We start from the raw sequence: 12,888 nt of genomic DNA, 5'->3' as shown, positions 1-12,888 counted from the left end.
GACGGCCTACCAGGTGGACGAAGGGCCGTGGCAAGTTGGCACCACCACTTGCAGCCACCAATGTGACCACCAACGCAGTACCACTCCCACGACATCGTGGAACAGGAAGGCGAGGTGGTCGGCTCGCAGGCGATCTCCAGCAAGACGAGGACCGTTGAGACTGTCACGGTATGGCAGCGTAGCCGCATTGTAGCTGACATTGGTTTGAATGCTGTAAATGACAACGAGGATGTTACAGTGCAACCCCGATACCGCCGACTTGTGATAATACCGCAATACTTGCGATACCGCCGACTTGTGAACCGTCGCACGTGAAAGCTGCGTCGATTCAGCGTCCGTTCCGAGCAACGAAAACACTGTCAAACGCTGCCGGACTACTTGGCGCGCTAACACATGTGCAGCATCCACGCGCCCGTAGCTTTCCCTTCATTGCTACAGAAAGTTGTCCGCGAGTATAGCTATGCTCACGCCAGCAGCAGAAGCTGCAGAACACTGCCCTGCTACTCCGGCAGATGCGACTGTGTGCAGCGTGAGGGTGCGGCGGCATGTCTGTCAATTTTGGAACCGAACGCACTGCGCGTCTCTCGAGGTCTATACTAATTACTCTGAGCGCGGGGCACGCACGTGCGCCGTCAACGCCCGGCTTCACGGCGGCGGAAACGCCAACGCGCCTCGGGTGGCCCTACATTTGCTATCGCAGTAAAAGTTAAGTCTTGCTGACTTCACGGGGTTCCGAGCAACGAGTATCTAATTAATTATGGGGTTTTACGTGCCAAAACCACGATCTGATTATGAGGCACGCCGTAGTGGGGGACTCCGGAAATTTCGCCCACCTGGGCTTCTTTAACGTGCACTTAAATCTAAGTACACGGGTGTTTTCGCATTTCGCCCCCATCGAAATGTGGCCGCCATGGCCGGGGATTCGATCCCAACGAGTACCTCTAACAACACTTCAACAAAGATTGGCTCAAAGAGTGCTTAGTCTTGCAGGTAAATGTGACAAATTGCGCATTTAGTATTTTGCTTCGCTGTTGTTCTAGACACTACTTAAAAGAACGCGTGCCTGAAACAAATATTTCCATAAATATACCTGATTCTTTCCGAATGTGGTTATGTTCCCAAAATATTCCATCGAGAACTTCAGACATCGCCAGAGGGATATTGCAGGTACCTTAATGTGGCGTCCATGAACGATCGCTTGGTGAGCTTTGGCTCCGTTCGCAGTCTCAGTCCGTGTTACTTCATTGTACGGCGTATGAGGACCACGTGCGTTATTAACGTGGCGGTTGTTGCAGGCCTGCCGGTCTTCCGAAGGCCTGGCGCTTTGTGAGTGTGTGCAGCTGTGTGCCTCGCCTTTATTGCCATAACTGTCCACGCGCGGACCACCCATCCGCGTCGATATCATGACAGCACGACAACGTCGACGGTGCTAACCAGAGCGACCGCATAATTGCTGTCGCAAAAAAAAAAGCAATAAAGAACAGCGCGGCGTTACAGAGCCGATGTTGTAATCGCTCTGCGAGCGAAATTTTTGCACCAAATTAAGGCAATGGGTTATTAATGCGAAGCTTTCTATGTCTCACTGATTCTTCCGTGAGCGCCGAAAACGCACTGCGGGAAAGCCAACTTACAGAATGGAGCTATCTGCGCGTCTGTGCACACAAATCGTAGAACACAACAGTTTACATTCGCAGTTGTACCGATAAGAACAATGGGAACTGAAACGCCACGCTACCCAGACAAATTGCATATATCCATTGCACTACGCGAGTTATTCAAAGCATTCCCGGCCGCCACTATGGATAGGCCGCGGGTGCAGCGCACGGCTGAAGAGGCTGCCGTACGTGAACATAAGCTCGAGCGCGATCGTGCCCGTAAGGCCGATCCCGTGTATCGGCAACGGCATGCGGTCCGTGAAAGTGTGAGTGTGTGCGTGCAATCAACGGTTACATGATCTAAAATAAAGGGTCTCTTCAATGACATACGTCATCATTCAAGTTTAACGTTCGAAAAATACAATCCTAATGAAGCAATGAAATCACGTATGCATCGCATCGGGTCGCTCACATTTTCTTGGGTTCGTGGCGTGGTCGTTGGCTTTCAACTTTGACTTTGATTCAGTTTGCATGGGCAAAAGCTTCGCGTTCAACCATCTTTCATTAAGAAAGGGGCTTTGATTTTTTAACATGAATATCAATAAATCGGGAAGAATAATATGGAATGTTGTGAATAAAGAGGAGAGAGTCACCGAAATTACGAAAGCCTGAAGGCGCCATGCGGTTTTCACGGAAGTTCAACACTAATTATAGTGAAGCTGCTCTCATCAAAAAGTTGGAAAGTTATTCAAACTCTTGTTGAAGTCGATGGAAGACAATGCCTTCCTGGTCGAGTTGGCGGTAAGAATGGAATGTATAAGCCGTACAATTTATTGTGAGCCGCACTTGGCAGCGGCGACGTTTGACCGACGTCAACTAGATGCTGAAACGCCTTCCAACTTTTTGTCATCATGATCATCAGTTATCATTATCGCTATTGTCGTCGTCGCCATCATCATCATCAAAATCTTTCTCTTGTGCTTCATAATCATCATCACTATCATAGTCATCACATACCCACTTGCCCCACACGGCAAAATAATTTACACCCTTAAATGGGAGTTAGGGTGTACATTGGGCTATAATCCACACCCTTACACCTTTTTTCGGCGTGAAATTTAGCTAAGACCCATTTACACCCTTATTTACGGTTAAAGGGGTAAATTATTGTGCAGCACAGTTGTGGATACCCAACATATCCACTTGCCCCTGTCATGCATATCTAGTGGCACATGTCTAATGACACATACACATCGGTGATGAACGCGCCTCGCAACTCAGTTACGCATGCGCTCTGCACTTATCTTTGACACATGCTGAAAAATGGCGGTAACTCGCCAACGATGGCATTCTCTACAAATACTTAGAAAGCATGACCTACCACCCACGTACTGCATGCATGTGCACGAGATTTGATTGCTAAGACAGACTGAGTGAAACTGTTGTCCAAGGCAACAATGTTAGAGCAATGCTTCTTCCAGACGTTCTCCACAGCCGTTCGGCCATTTTCAAGCCAGACGCCGTTTGGACAGGGTGTGTCAGAAAAAAAAAAAACAATCCAGCCAGCGCTACACATTTTCTCTTCTTCAAGCGATTAGTTTTATTTGGCTCTGTCGCCCGCTTTACTATTGGGTGGTCGGAATTTCACCTCCGATGCGAAGAGCGCATGCGTAACTGAGTTGCGAGGCGCGTTCATCACCGATTATGTACAGGGTGTCCCAATTATCATGCACTAAGATCTAAAAACTACGCAAAAGCCACGTAGCTAGACAGAATAACGTTAATGTAGTTTGCCGTCGCTTGGAGATAGTCAGATTATTTCTTTTTCATTCCGCCTAATTGCATAATTAGTCTTCTTTGATTATCAACTTCTCAAAAATGTTAATTAGATTAAAAGTGTCAATGAGAAAATTGTAGACCAACCTGAGAAACTCCCGATACAGCTTTATGTTGCCAATACGTCGAACATAAATGTTTTACCGAGCATGAAAGAAGCCCGCGATGCAACAGCAGTATGCAACAGCAAATGCAACAGCAGAATATGCTCTGCCTGGGAAGCAAAAGGCAGCCCACCGAAAAGACCCACAGCGTGTGACACAAATACATGAGATACAGAGAGAAATGGCTTAATGGCTTCAAAGACTTCTCAGTCTCCTCATCGCTATCCGTCTTCATTTCCTGAACGGCTACGAAGTCAAAGTGTCGGCTGAACAGCAACCGGCATAGCTGCACCTGTTTCTAGCGGGACCAGAGGCCACATACGTTAACCGTTGCAAAATAAGTTGATGGGATAGCGCCATGGCGACTACAAGTTTTGCCTCATTACTGCATGCGTTGATCTGGCGGGAAAGGAGGAGGGGAATCCTCCCCGTACCAACTTCAGGTCTCCTTGATCTCGAGCGTCTGCACTTCCCCGAATGTTTTGATGCTCTCCGACGACGTGATTGCCTAGGACCGCTTGTTGAGTCGCTTTATTCACTCGTAACGGTGTTGCACGATGCAGGGCGCTTAGTTGCAGGTATTTCGGTGCAGACATGTACGTCTGCAGTGCGTTCTGTAAGAAGGGGCTGTGCACTAGGTGGTTCCGTCTCCGAAGTTTCTGCAGGAAAGCGATTCAGTTTCCCATCCCCGTGTCTTTTAAAGGTGTCGCGCTTAAATTTACGAACTAATTGCGAACCACGCCGCGTCAGTGTTTATTTAATGCGCTCAGCAGTTACACTTTATCAAGGATCCATGTGTTTCTCAGTGAAGTTAGAAGTTTATAATACTCTCTACATTTTACGCCTGCCGTGAACGCACATGCGCCTCATTTTTTTAAACATCCATATTTAAACTTATCAAACACTGTTCCAGCGCACAAATAAACACGGCCGAGAAGGGAAAAGACAACAAGAACGCCGGTTCTTGTTGTCTTTTTCTTCTCGTCCATGTGTATTTGTGCGCTGGAACGATGTTTGATAAGGCGCATAAAAACCAACTATCCTAGCTGTCCGCGCTTAGCATATTTAAACGTCCGCTCTGTCATAAGCCTGCCATCTCCATAGAAAAAGCGCAGATACGTCACCTAGCCTCACCTGTGGACACAACAAATCGGATGTTCTTTTTCAACACAAATTGACACATGGAAAAATCTGCTGCTCGGACCTGCTTTCTAATGCGAGCTTTAACTTTCCGCAGAAAAGCACAAGGACAAAGCGCGCCTTTCAGCCTTCCGATTTTTGTAACCCTCCGTCTAGAAAACAAGCGACATATAATGCCATTCAGATTGCCTGGATATATTCACGCCTAATTTTGATATTTCCCTGAAAGTAGTTGCAGACGTGTTCCAATAATTGAATAAAAACTCTCATCTTTTGTATGTTCCGTCGTTTCTAATTCTCGTCTGTTTCTCAACTTTTTCTTTATGCTCTTCGTGTACACATTTTATGCCCTCTTACAATCTGTATCGCGAAATAATTAAAGTGCACTGTTTATCTTGTGCATTGCTTTGCCGAGTGCACCAGCACGAAGACCCTCGAGGATGTTCCTTGGTACTTTAATAAACGCCATTGACTGATTTATTGATAGATTGCCCTTCACCATTCCACAAGTTGTACACAACTATCTGTCTTCCTCAACTCGAATATGCGTTGGTCGTCTGGAATGACATCTCTAGGTACAACACTGACATTATAGATCTAGGACAGAAAACGTTTCTAAACATATATATTGTACAATCACTGCTTTGCTAACACGGACACTGGACCATGCTCTAGCACTATTTGATTATTGCCATTGCCCTTACGTCGCAGCCGATGTAATCGCTCGGACCGTCTGTTTCATTTCAAACTCCTTCACTGTATCCTCATGTGCCCGAGGTACAGCTTTCGTCTCGGCGTAACGGGTTAGGAAGTCGGTTGCGACGATTATCCATCTGTTTTCCGAAGATGACGCAGGAAACGGACCTAGCAGGTCCATGCCCACGTGTTGGAACGGCGGCACAGGAGGTGGGTCCAGAGGTCGGATCAGAACGGCGGGCTTGACGGGTAGTACTTTACGCCTCTGGCAGTCACGACAGGTTTTCACATACTGCTGAACAGACGAAAATAGCCGTGGCCAGTAGTATCGCTGGTGTATGCACGCAAGTGTTCTGGTGAAGCCTAAGTGTCCAGCACAGGGGTCTTCGTGACATGCCTGCAAAACTTCGTGGCTCAATGCCGTAGTGACGACGAGAAAGAACGTTTCCTGACTGTGTTCAAAGTTTTCTTGTAAAGTACATTGCTCCGCTGGCAGTACGACGTCAGCCCTCGTGACAGCGGGCGTTGGATAACAACGTCAGCTCCTTGAAGATACTGGATAAGAGCATTTACAGAAGAATAAAATTGGGTTGGAGTGCACAGGGCAGGCATTGCCAAATCCTAACTGGGAGCTTACCACTGTCGTTGAAAAGAAAGGTGTACAGTCATTGCATTCTACCGGTGCTGACATATGGGGAAGAAACTTGAAGGTTAACAAAGAAGGTTGAGAACAAGTTAAGGACCGCACAAACAGCAATGGAACGAAAAATCTTAAGCCTAAAGTCAAGAAACCGTAAGAGAGTGGTTGCGGATCAGAGAGCAAACAGGGATAGCTGATATTCTAATTGACATTAAGAGAAAGAAATCGAGCTGGGCAGGCCATGTAATGGGTAGGATGGATAACCGGTAGACCATTAGAGTTACAGAATGGATACCAAGAGAAGGGAAGCGCTGTCGAGGACGGCAGAAAACTAGGTGGCGTGATTAAGTTAGGAAATTTGCAGGCGCAAGTTGTAATCAGCTAGCGCAAGACAGGGGTAATTGGACATAGCAGAGGGAGGCCTTTGTCCTGCAGTGGATATAAATATAGGCTGATGGTATATATATATATATATATATATATATATATATATATATATATATTGTGGAGTGCCGTCAAGACGAAGTCGAAGTGGCGCGAGTACCGGAGGAGAAGAAGAAGAGAAAGAAGAAGTTCAATAAAATAGAGGAACGGCTTTATCCGTCTCCGTTGAGTTCTTTACATTTTGGCGCAGTCGCAGAGGATTAAAACTAGTGCGCGTTGAGAAGACGCGCCGAACGGGAAGAAGGACAAGCCAGGTAGCTACCCTCCTAGTGACAAGAGCGACGCTGACTCGGGCGGGTCTTCTACACCAATCGAGCCACTCATCGACGTCACCAGCAAGGAAAGCTCACGTGAATGTCCCTTGACAGAGAGAGGTACGGCTGAATTTCGCACTTTGATGCACCATGACGACAACTACTGCCAGACACCGTCCAATCAGTCACCTTCTGGACAGAATACCATATCTATTATGATTAACTTACTGCAGATGCAGTCAAAGCAGGTTGAGGAACAGTCACAGCTCTTGAACATATTGAGCCAGGCGGCATTACACAGAGCCGTTCCAGAAGGTGATGCCATAAAGCCGGACCATTTTGATGGCATTTCAACGGCTGCCACTACGTGGATTGGCTTTTATGAATACGCCTGCCAACAAAATCGATGGGATTCGGACGATGACAAGATAAGAAACCTAAGGCCATTTTTGTCGGGAATTGCGAAAAAGTGTTTTGACGTGGGAATCTTAGACCACCTTAGTGACACGTGGAGTCAATGGAAACAGAGCTTCCTGACATCGTTTGAAATTAACCGGTTAGAACGGTGGAACAATGCCATTTTGTTTAGACACACAGTCGGAAGCCTTCAAGAATACTTTTATGAAGAGCGAAGGCTACTCCTGCTCGCTGACGCAAACCTTCCTGAGACATCAATTGTGTCACTGATTATTCTAGGCATGAACAAAGACTGTCAGAAACAGCTGCTGGCCAAATCTTCTAAGACCGTCGAGGATCTTTGCTCGCCCTGAACAACGGTGTTGTACACTCCCTTGCGCATGCTGACCGACATCTAACTACGCGGAAGAAAGTCGAAAAAGTCGGTCAAGTGGACGCCAACAGCATAGTAACCCGAGAGCAGATGAACGCAGAAGCGAAAGAGATCACTTGGGAGTGAACGGATGGAAAGCCAAGTAAAGTGTAAGGACAGTGCATCTGTGTCATGCAACGACATAGCTGTTGTATATTTATTGAAGACTAACATTCTTCATGCCGAAATGAAAATTAATGGCAGAGGCACGCATGTGCTAGTGGACACAGGAGCGTCTGTGAGTCTCATAAATGAGGTCCTGGCAGAAAAAAGAGAAATCCGACAAGATAAAGCAGTGGAGGTGCAAAGTTACGACGGCAGCAGAAGAATTCTGCATTACTGGACAACAGTGATTGTTAAATACCAGAATCGGACAATCGAGGTTAAGGCACTTGCAATGAATGACGTGAATTTTTCTTTCATACTGTCAAGGCCGGACATGAGGTGCCTTAAGTTAAACATATCTTTGAAAGATGAATTAACTATCGACTCAACTTTAGAAGAAAACTGCTTGGCACAAGAAACGCAGGTTAGGACGGTGAGAAACGCAGACGAGGTACTGACAACGTATCCTGAGCTCATCTGCGTTGGAGCGTACCCTCCTGCGACTTCTTTCCTGGAAGTTGCATTCAAGCTGCGAGACACAAATGTAGTGCGCACGAAGCCCTATCCGCTATCTCATGAGAAGAAAGTATGGCTCAAAAACGAACTGCAACAAATGCTAGATGCTAACATCATCAGGCCCTCGACATCCCCGTTTGCATCACCTATAACAATTGTGCCTAAGGAGGACGGTACTTTCAGGTTGTGCACAGACTACCGATTGATAAACCGACAGACAGACTTGTTTCCATTTCCTATGCCATGGATCGATGACATAATTAATGAAACTGGAGGATGTGAGTGGTTTCCGCGAATCGATCTCTGCAAAGGTTATTGGCAAGCTCCTCTACAAGAAGAATACAAGAAGTTTACAGCTTTTGTTACACCTTTCGATGTGTACGAATACAACAGGCTCCCATTTGGCTGGAAGAACTGGGGCGCCTGGTTTCAAAAAATGATGAACAATGTTCTATCTGCTTGTACTGAACAATTTTGTAACGTCTACGTGGACGACATAGTTGTGTACTCTAAAACAGAGGACCAGCACGAAAAGCATTTATCACAGGTTTTGGAAGCACTGAGTAAAGCCAAGTTGAAGATCAATGTCAGAAAAAGTGAGTTCTTCCAGCGGTCTGTGGTATTTCTGGGCAGAGTGTTTGACGGCCACACGAAAAGCACCAAAGCAGAGTCTGTCGAGAGGATAAAGACATTGCCTCGGCCGTACGATTTGCATTCATTGCGAGTTTTTCTAGGTCTGTCTAGACACTTTCGAGCCTTCATACCACACTACGTCACCATGACGAAGTGCTTGACATCTCTTACACAGAAAGGTGCACCGTTTGTTTGGAGTGAACATTGCGAACCAACATATCAAGCACTTGTCAACATCATATCTTCAGATCCGGTCTTGATACTTCGCGACTTCGAAAAACCTTTCGAGCTCTGCACGGACGCATCACTTTATGGAACTGGGGCTGTCCTCTACCAACTGGATGACTCACAGCCACCAGCGCGCCAACTCAAGGCTGTGGGTTATTACTCATACACATTTACGAAAGCGCAAGAAAACTACCCTATTACGGAAAAAAAGCACTTGCAGTGGTGATGGCTGTAAGGTATTTGCAAACGTATCTTGAAGGTCGACAGTTCAAGCTGTTTACGGACAACAAAGCACTTACCTATCTTCTCAATCTCTCGCAACCTAAAGGCAGAATTGCGAGGTGGATCAATGAACTGCAGCAATTCACATTTGAAGTGACCCACAGACCAGGGGACAAGCTACCAGAAGCTGATTCATTATCGAGGCTGCATATCCATCAGCAACAAATACGGAAAAAGTGTGCGCCATCGACATCTGGGAGGGAACAGAGGAAATTCGACCACAGGGCGAGAAGTTTTACGTGCCAGAGACATGCCGGCCAAGAATCTTGCGACTTTACCACGACAGCGCCGAATCGGGTGGGCATGACGGATTCTCAAAGACATTCAGGAAGATAAACCAGCGCTTTACCTGGGAAAATATGAAAGAAGGACGTACACGAATATGTCCAAACTTGCCACGTGTGTCAAATGGCTAGAGCCAAATACAAACCTAGAGGAAACGAAATGGCCATTCCCAAGTATTCGAGCGTACCCTTTGAAGTTGTCCACCTCGACTTCGCACAAGGCAAAAAGAAGGGGGAAGGCGGGCGAGGGACGCAGGCTTTCCTTGTCGCCATTGGCGAGTGTACAAGCATGGCAGCAGCTAAATGTGGAAAGGAGGATGCCAACTCTGTAATCGTCCTAATGGAACGCGTCATCTTCAAGACAACTAAAGTATTAGTCTCTGATAGTGGACCTGCTTTCCGTAGCGAAAAGCTCAGAAGATGGGCCGAACAGAGAGGCATCACTCGAAGGTTTTCGACTCCGTATCATCCGGAAGGCAACGCACTCGCAGAAAGGTTAATTCGCGACCTGAAGAAGTATTTGGATTTATACCCTACCTTCCCTAGTGGATGGAAATGTGCCTTGGAAGCTGCAGCGACTCACCACAATAACACCTACACGGAGGGGTTGAGCTGCAGTTCATACTTTTCTGAAAATGGAACAAGTCATTGGCTTCCTGCAGATCATCAGTTAGGAATCGCCGGCCGCGTTATTCTTCTAGAGACCCCCAAGACAGCCGAACAGCAAATGAAGTATAAATTTGCAATGAAGAGAAACTTCAACAATAGGCACTGTTGTAAGTTGCCTGTGATTGAACCTGGAAGTTTTATACTGGTCAAGAAAGGACTGAGTGGCTCCAAGTGCCAATTTAGTGGTCCATACATGGTCACCAAAACGGCAAGCCAGCAAGGAATTCTCAAGTCAGTGTACTACGAGACTCCGGCGAGGACGATCGAAGTTAGCTCCGTTGGAAACATCATCCCGTACCATCCCAGGACGGATGGAGTCAGAGGCCCCGGAGAATGTGGAGGGCCGTCAAGACGAAGTCGAAGTAGCGCCAGTACCGGAGCAGAAGAGAAAGAAGCAGTTCAATAAAATGGAGGAACGGCTTTATCCGTCTCCGTTGAGTTCTTTACATATATATATATATATATATATATATATATATATATATATATATATATATATATATATATATATATATATATATATTACAGAGTGAGAGAAAGTGAGAAAGGGGGGGGGTGAAGGAGGGGAGCAGTGGTAGTTGCCGGTAGAGAACCCACGCACATGCGCCGTCGATACCTTGACAGCACGGCGGTGGCGGCTACTGCCAGAAAAGAGAAGTCTTGGTCACTTCGCGGGGTTTGGATCCATGAGTAGCTCTATCAACACTTTAACAAACAGTAGCTCAAAGACTGCTTATTCAGGCAGATAAATGTGACAAACTGCCCATTTAGTATTTTCCTTCGCTGTTGTTACAGACATAACAAGATGCGTGCCTGAAACAAATATTTTCACAAATATTCTTAAGTCTTTCGAAATGTGGTTATGTTCATAAAATATTCCATCGAGAACTTCCTACATTGCCAGAGCGATACTGCAGCTTCCTTAATGTGGCATGCACGAACGATCGCGTGGTAAACTTTGGCTCCATTCGCAGTCGCAGCGTGCCACCTCTATGTCCACGTAGTAGTGGCGCTGAAGAAAAATATTGTCGCAGTTTCGCAGGAAAGGCGAAGCACGAATTGCGATAGCAAATTAGTAGAGAGCTATACGGAGTAAGGATAGTACTTACGTAGTTTTATCAGCTGTCTAAACTTGGACATGCAGCAGCACCAGCAACGCGCAGAACTGTTGTCGACGCCGTTCGCGTTTTGCCCGCGTTCGCACCGAACACGCGTGGCGTTTTTATATAAATACGTATTTGTGCCGCAGCTAAACGTCGCCTCCCCGCCCTCCCTCCCGTCCTCCCACAGCCTTAAGCGCGACGGAAAAAGTTGCGTTTGCTCTCTATATATGGAAAAGAGGAAAGAGACGTTTAATTCTGCAGCCCTTCAAGGAGCACGGCGCAGAACGCGCGTTTGCTCTCCGACGTGCGTTCGCTACCCGTGAAAACGGGCGTCCCTCGCGCTCTTTCACTCGCACATACAGCGTCCGGAGCGCGGCGACGATTTCATCGCCGTTGACGTCATACGGAACCTCACGGCGTCGGTGACGGCGACGACGACGCCGACGGCAGAAATCTGCTTCGGAGTGTCCATATAATTGCTATCGCAATAAAACAGTTGTAAAACTGTATGATGAAACTGATTCTTTATTGGGCAAACCTGTGCCCACAAAAGCAAGCTACACTCGAAGCACAACGATAGCGGCGAGCACAGTCGGCGATCGTGGAAATCTGATGTATAAAAGCGTTGGCTTTTATGCATGAGTCATCGAAGGTTCCAGAATAATCCCTGGTGTCCGCGTGTCTTCCAGAAAGTTCTAAACAATTCGTGTCGCTCATACAATCAGATTACATGAGCGTCGGTGACAAATGACGACGGATAGAAGCATCGATAACGTTCGAGAAGCTTCCAATGCAGGCGCATCCTGCGCCGAGCGATAACGTTTAACATTTGTTAGCCGGTGGAAAGCGGCCACCGGTGAATGATAAACAGGCCTACGTGTCAATACCCTCCCCTTAAAAAGCATCGTCCCGATGCTACAAACACGAAAGCGAAAACAAAACCACGCGTGCAGAAAAAAAACTATAACAAAGCAACAAAGGACCTAAGTTCGTCAGCGGACGTAGAAAGGCTTAAGACGCACCACGTGGATGACTTCAGGTCGTGTGCGGCGCCACTGTGATTGCGAAATACCGTCTGGCACGACCTCATAGTCCAGTGCGCCAATGCGTCGGATGATCTTATATGGTCCGAAATAGCGACGTAAGAGTTTCTCGCTCAGTCCTCGTCGGCGTATCGGATTCCAGACCCAAACACGGTCGCCGGGCTGGTACTCGACGTAGCGTCGTCGAAGATTCTAGTGTCGGCTGTCGGTCCTGTGCTGGTTCTTGATGCGCAGGCGGGCGAGCTGTCGACCTTCTTCGGCACGCTGCAAATAGGTGGCAACGTCGAGATTTTCTTCGTCGGTGACATCCGGTAGCATGGACGTCAAGCATCGTTACCGGGTTCCTTCTGTACACCAGGTTGAACGTCGCCATGTGCATCGTTTCTTGCACGGCCGTGTTGTATGAGAAGGTCACGTACGGAAGGATGGCATTCCACGTTTTGTGTTCGATGTCGACGTACATTGCCAGCATGTCAGCGATGGTCTT

General features: G+C 47.1%; 1 protein-coding gene across 2 annotated transcripts in view; it reads right to left on the bottom strand.

Moving 5' to 3' along the window:
- LOC125940617 (uncharacterized) overlaps positions 1–12,888 on the bottom strand; it is a 123,834-nt gene that overhangs the window by 56,861 nt on the left and 54,085 nt on the right. The window contains exon 4 of one of the 2 annotated variants that reach the window (XM_049657009.1): positions 115–211. The exons of the other annotated variant lie outside the window; for it this stretch is intronic. The gene's annotated coding sequence lies outside the window, so the exon portion shown is untranslated. Of the gene's footprint in view, positions 1–114; positions 212–12,888 lie in introns of those variants that run through there. 2 annotated transcript variants of the gene reach the window in all.

The sequence above is a fragment of the Dermacentor silvarum genome, chromosome 10, assembly GCF_013339745.2.
Source record: "Dermacentor silvarum isolate Dsil-2018 chromosome 10, BIME_Dsil_1.4, whole genome shotgun sequence".
NCBI classification, from domain to species: Eukaryota; Metazoa; Arthropoda; class Arachnida; order Ixodida; family Ixodidae; genus Dermacentor; species Dermacentor silvarum.
Note: the sequence above shows the minus strand (reverse complement) of the source record. Positions and strands in the feature narration are given on the sequence as shown.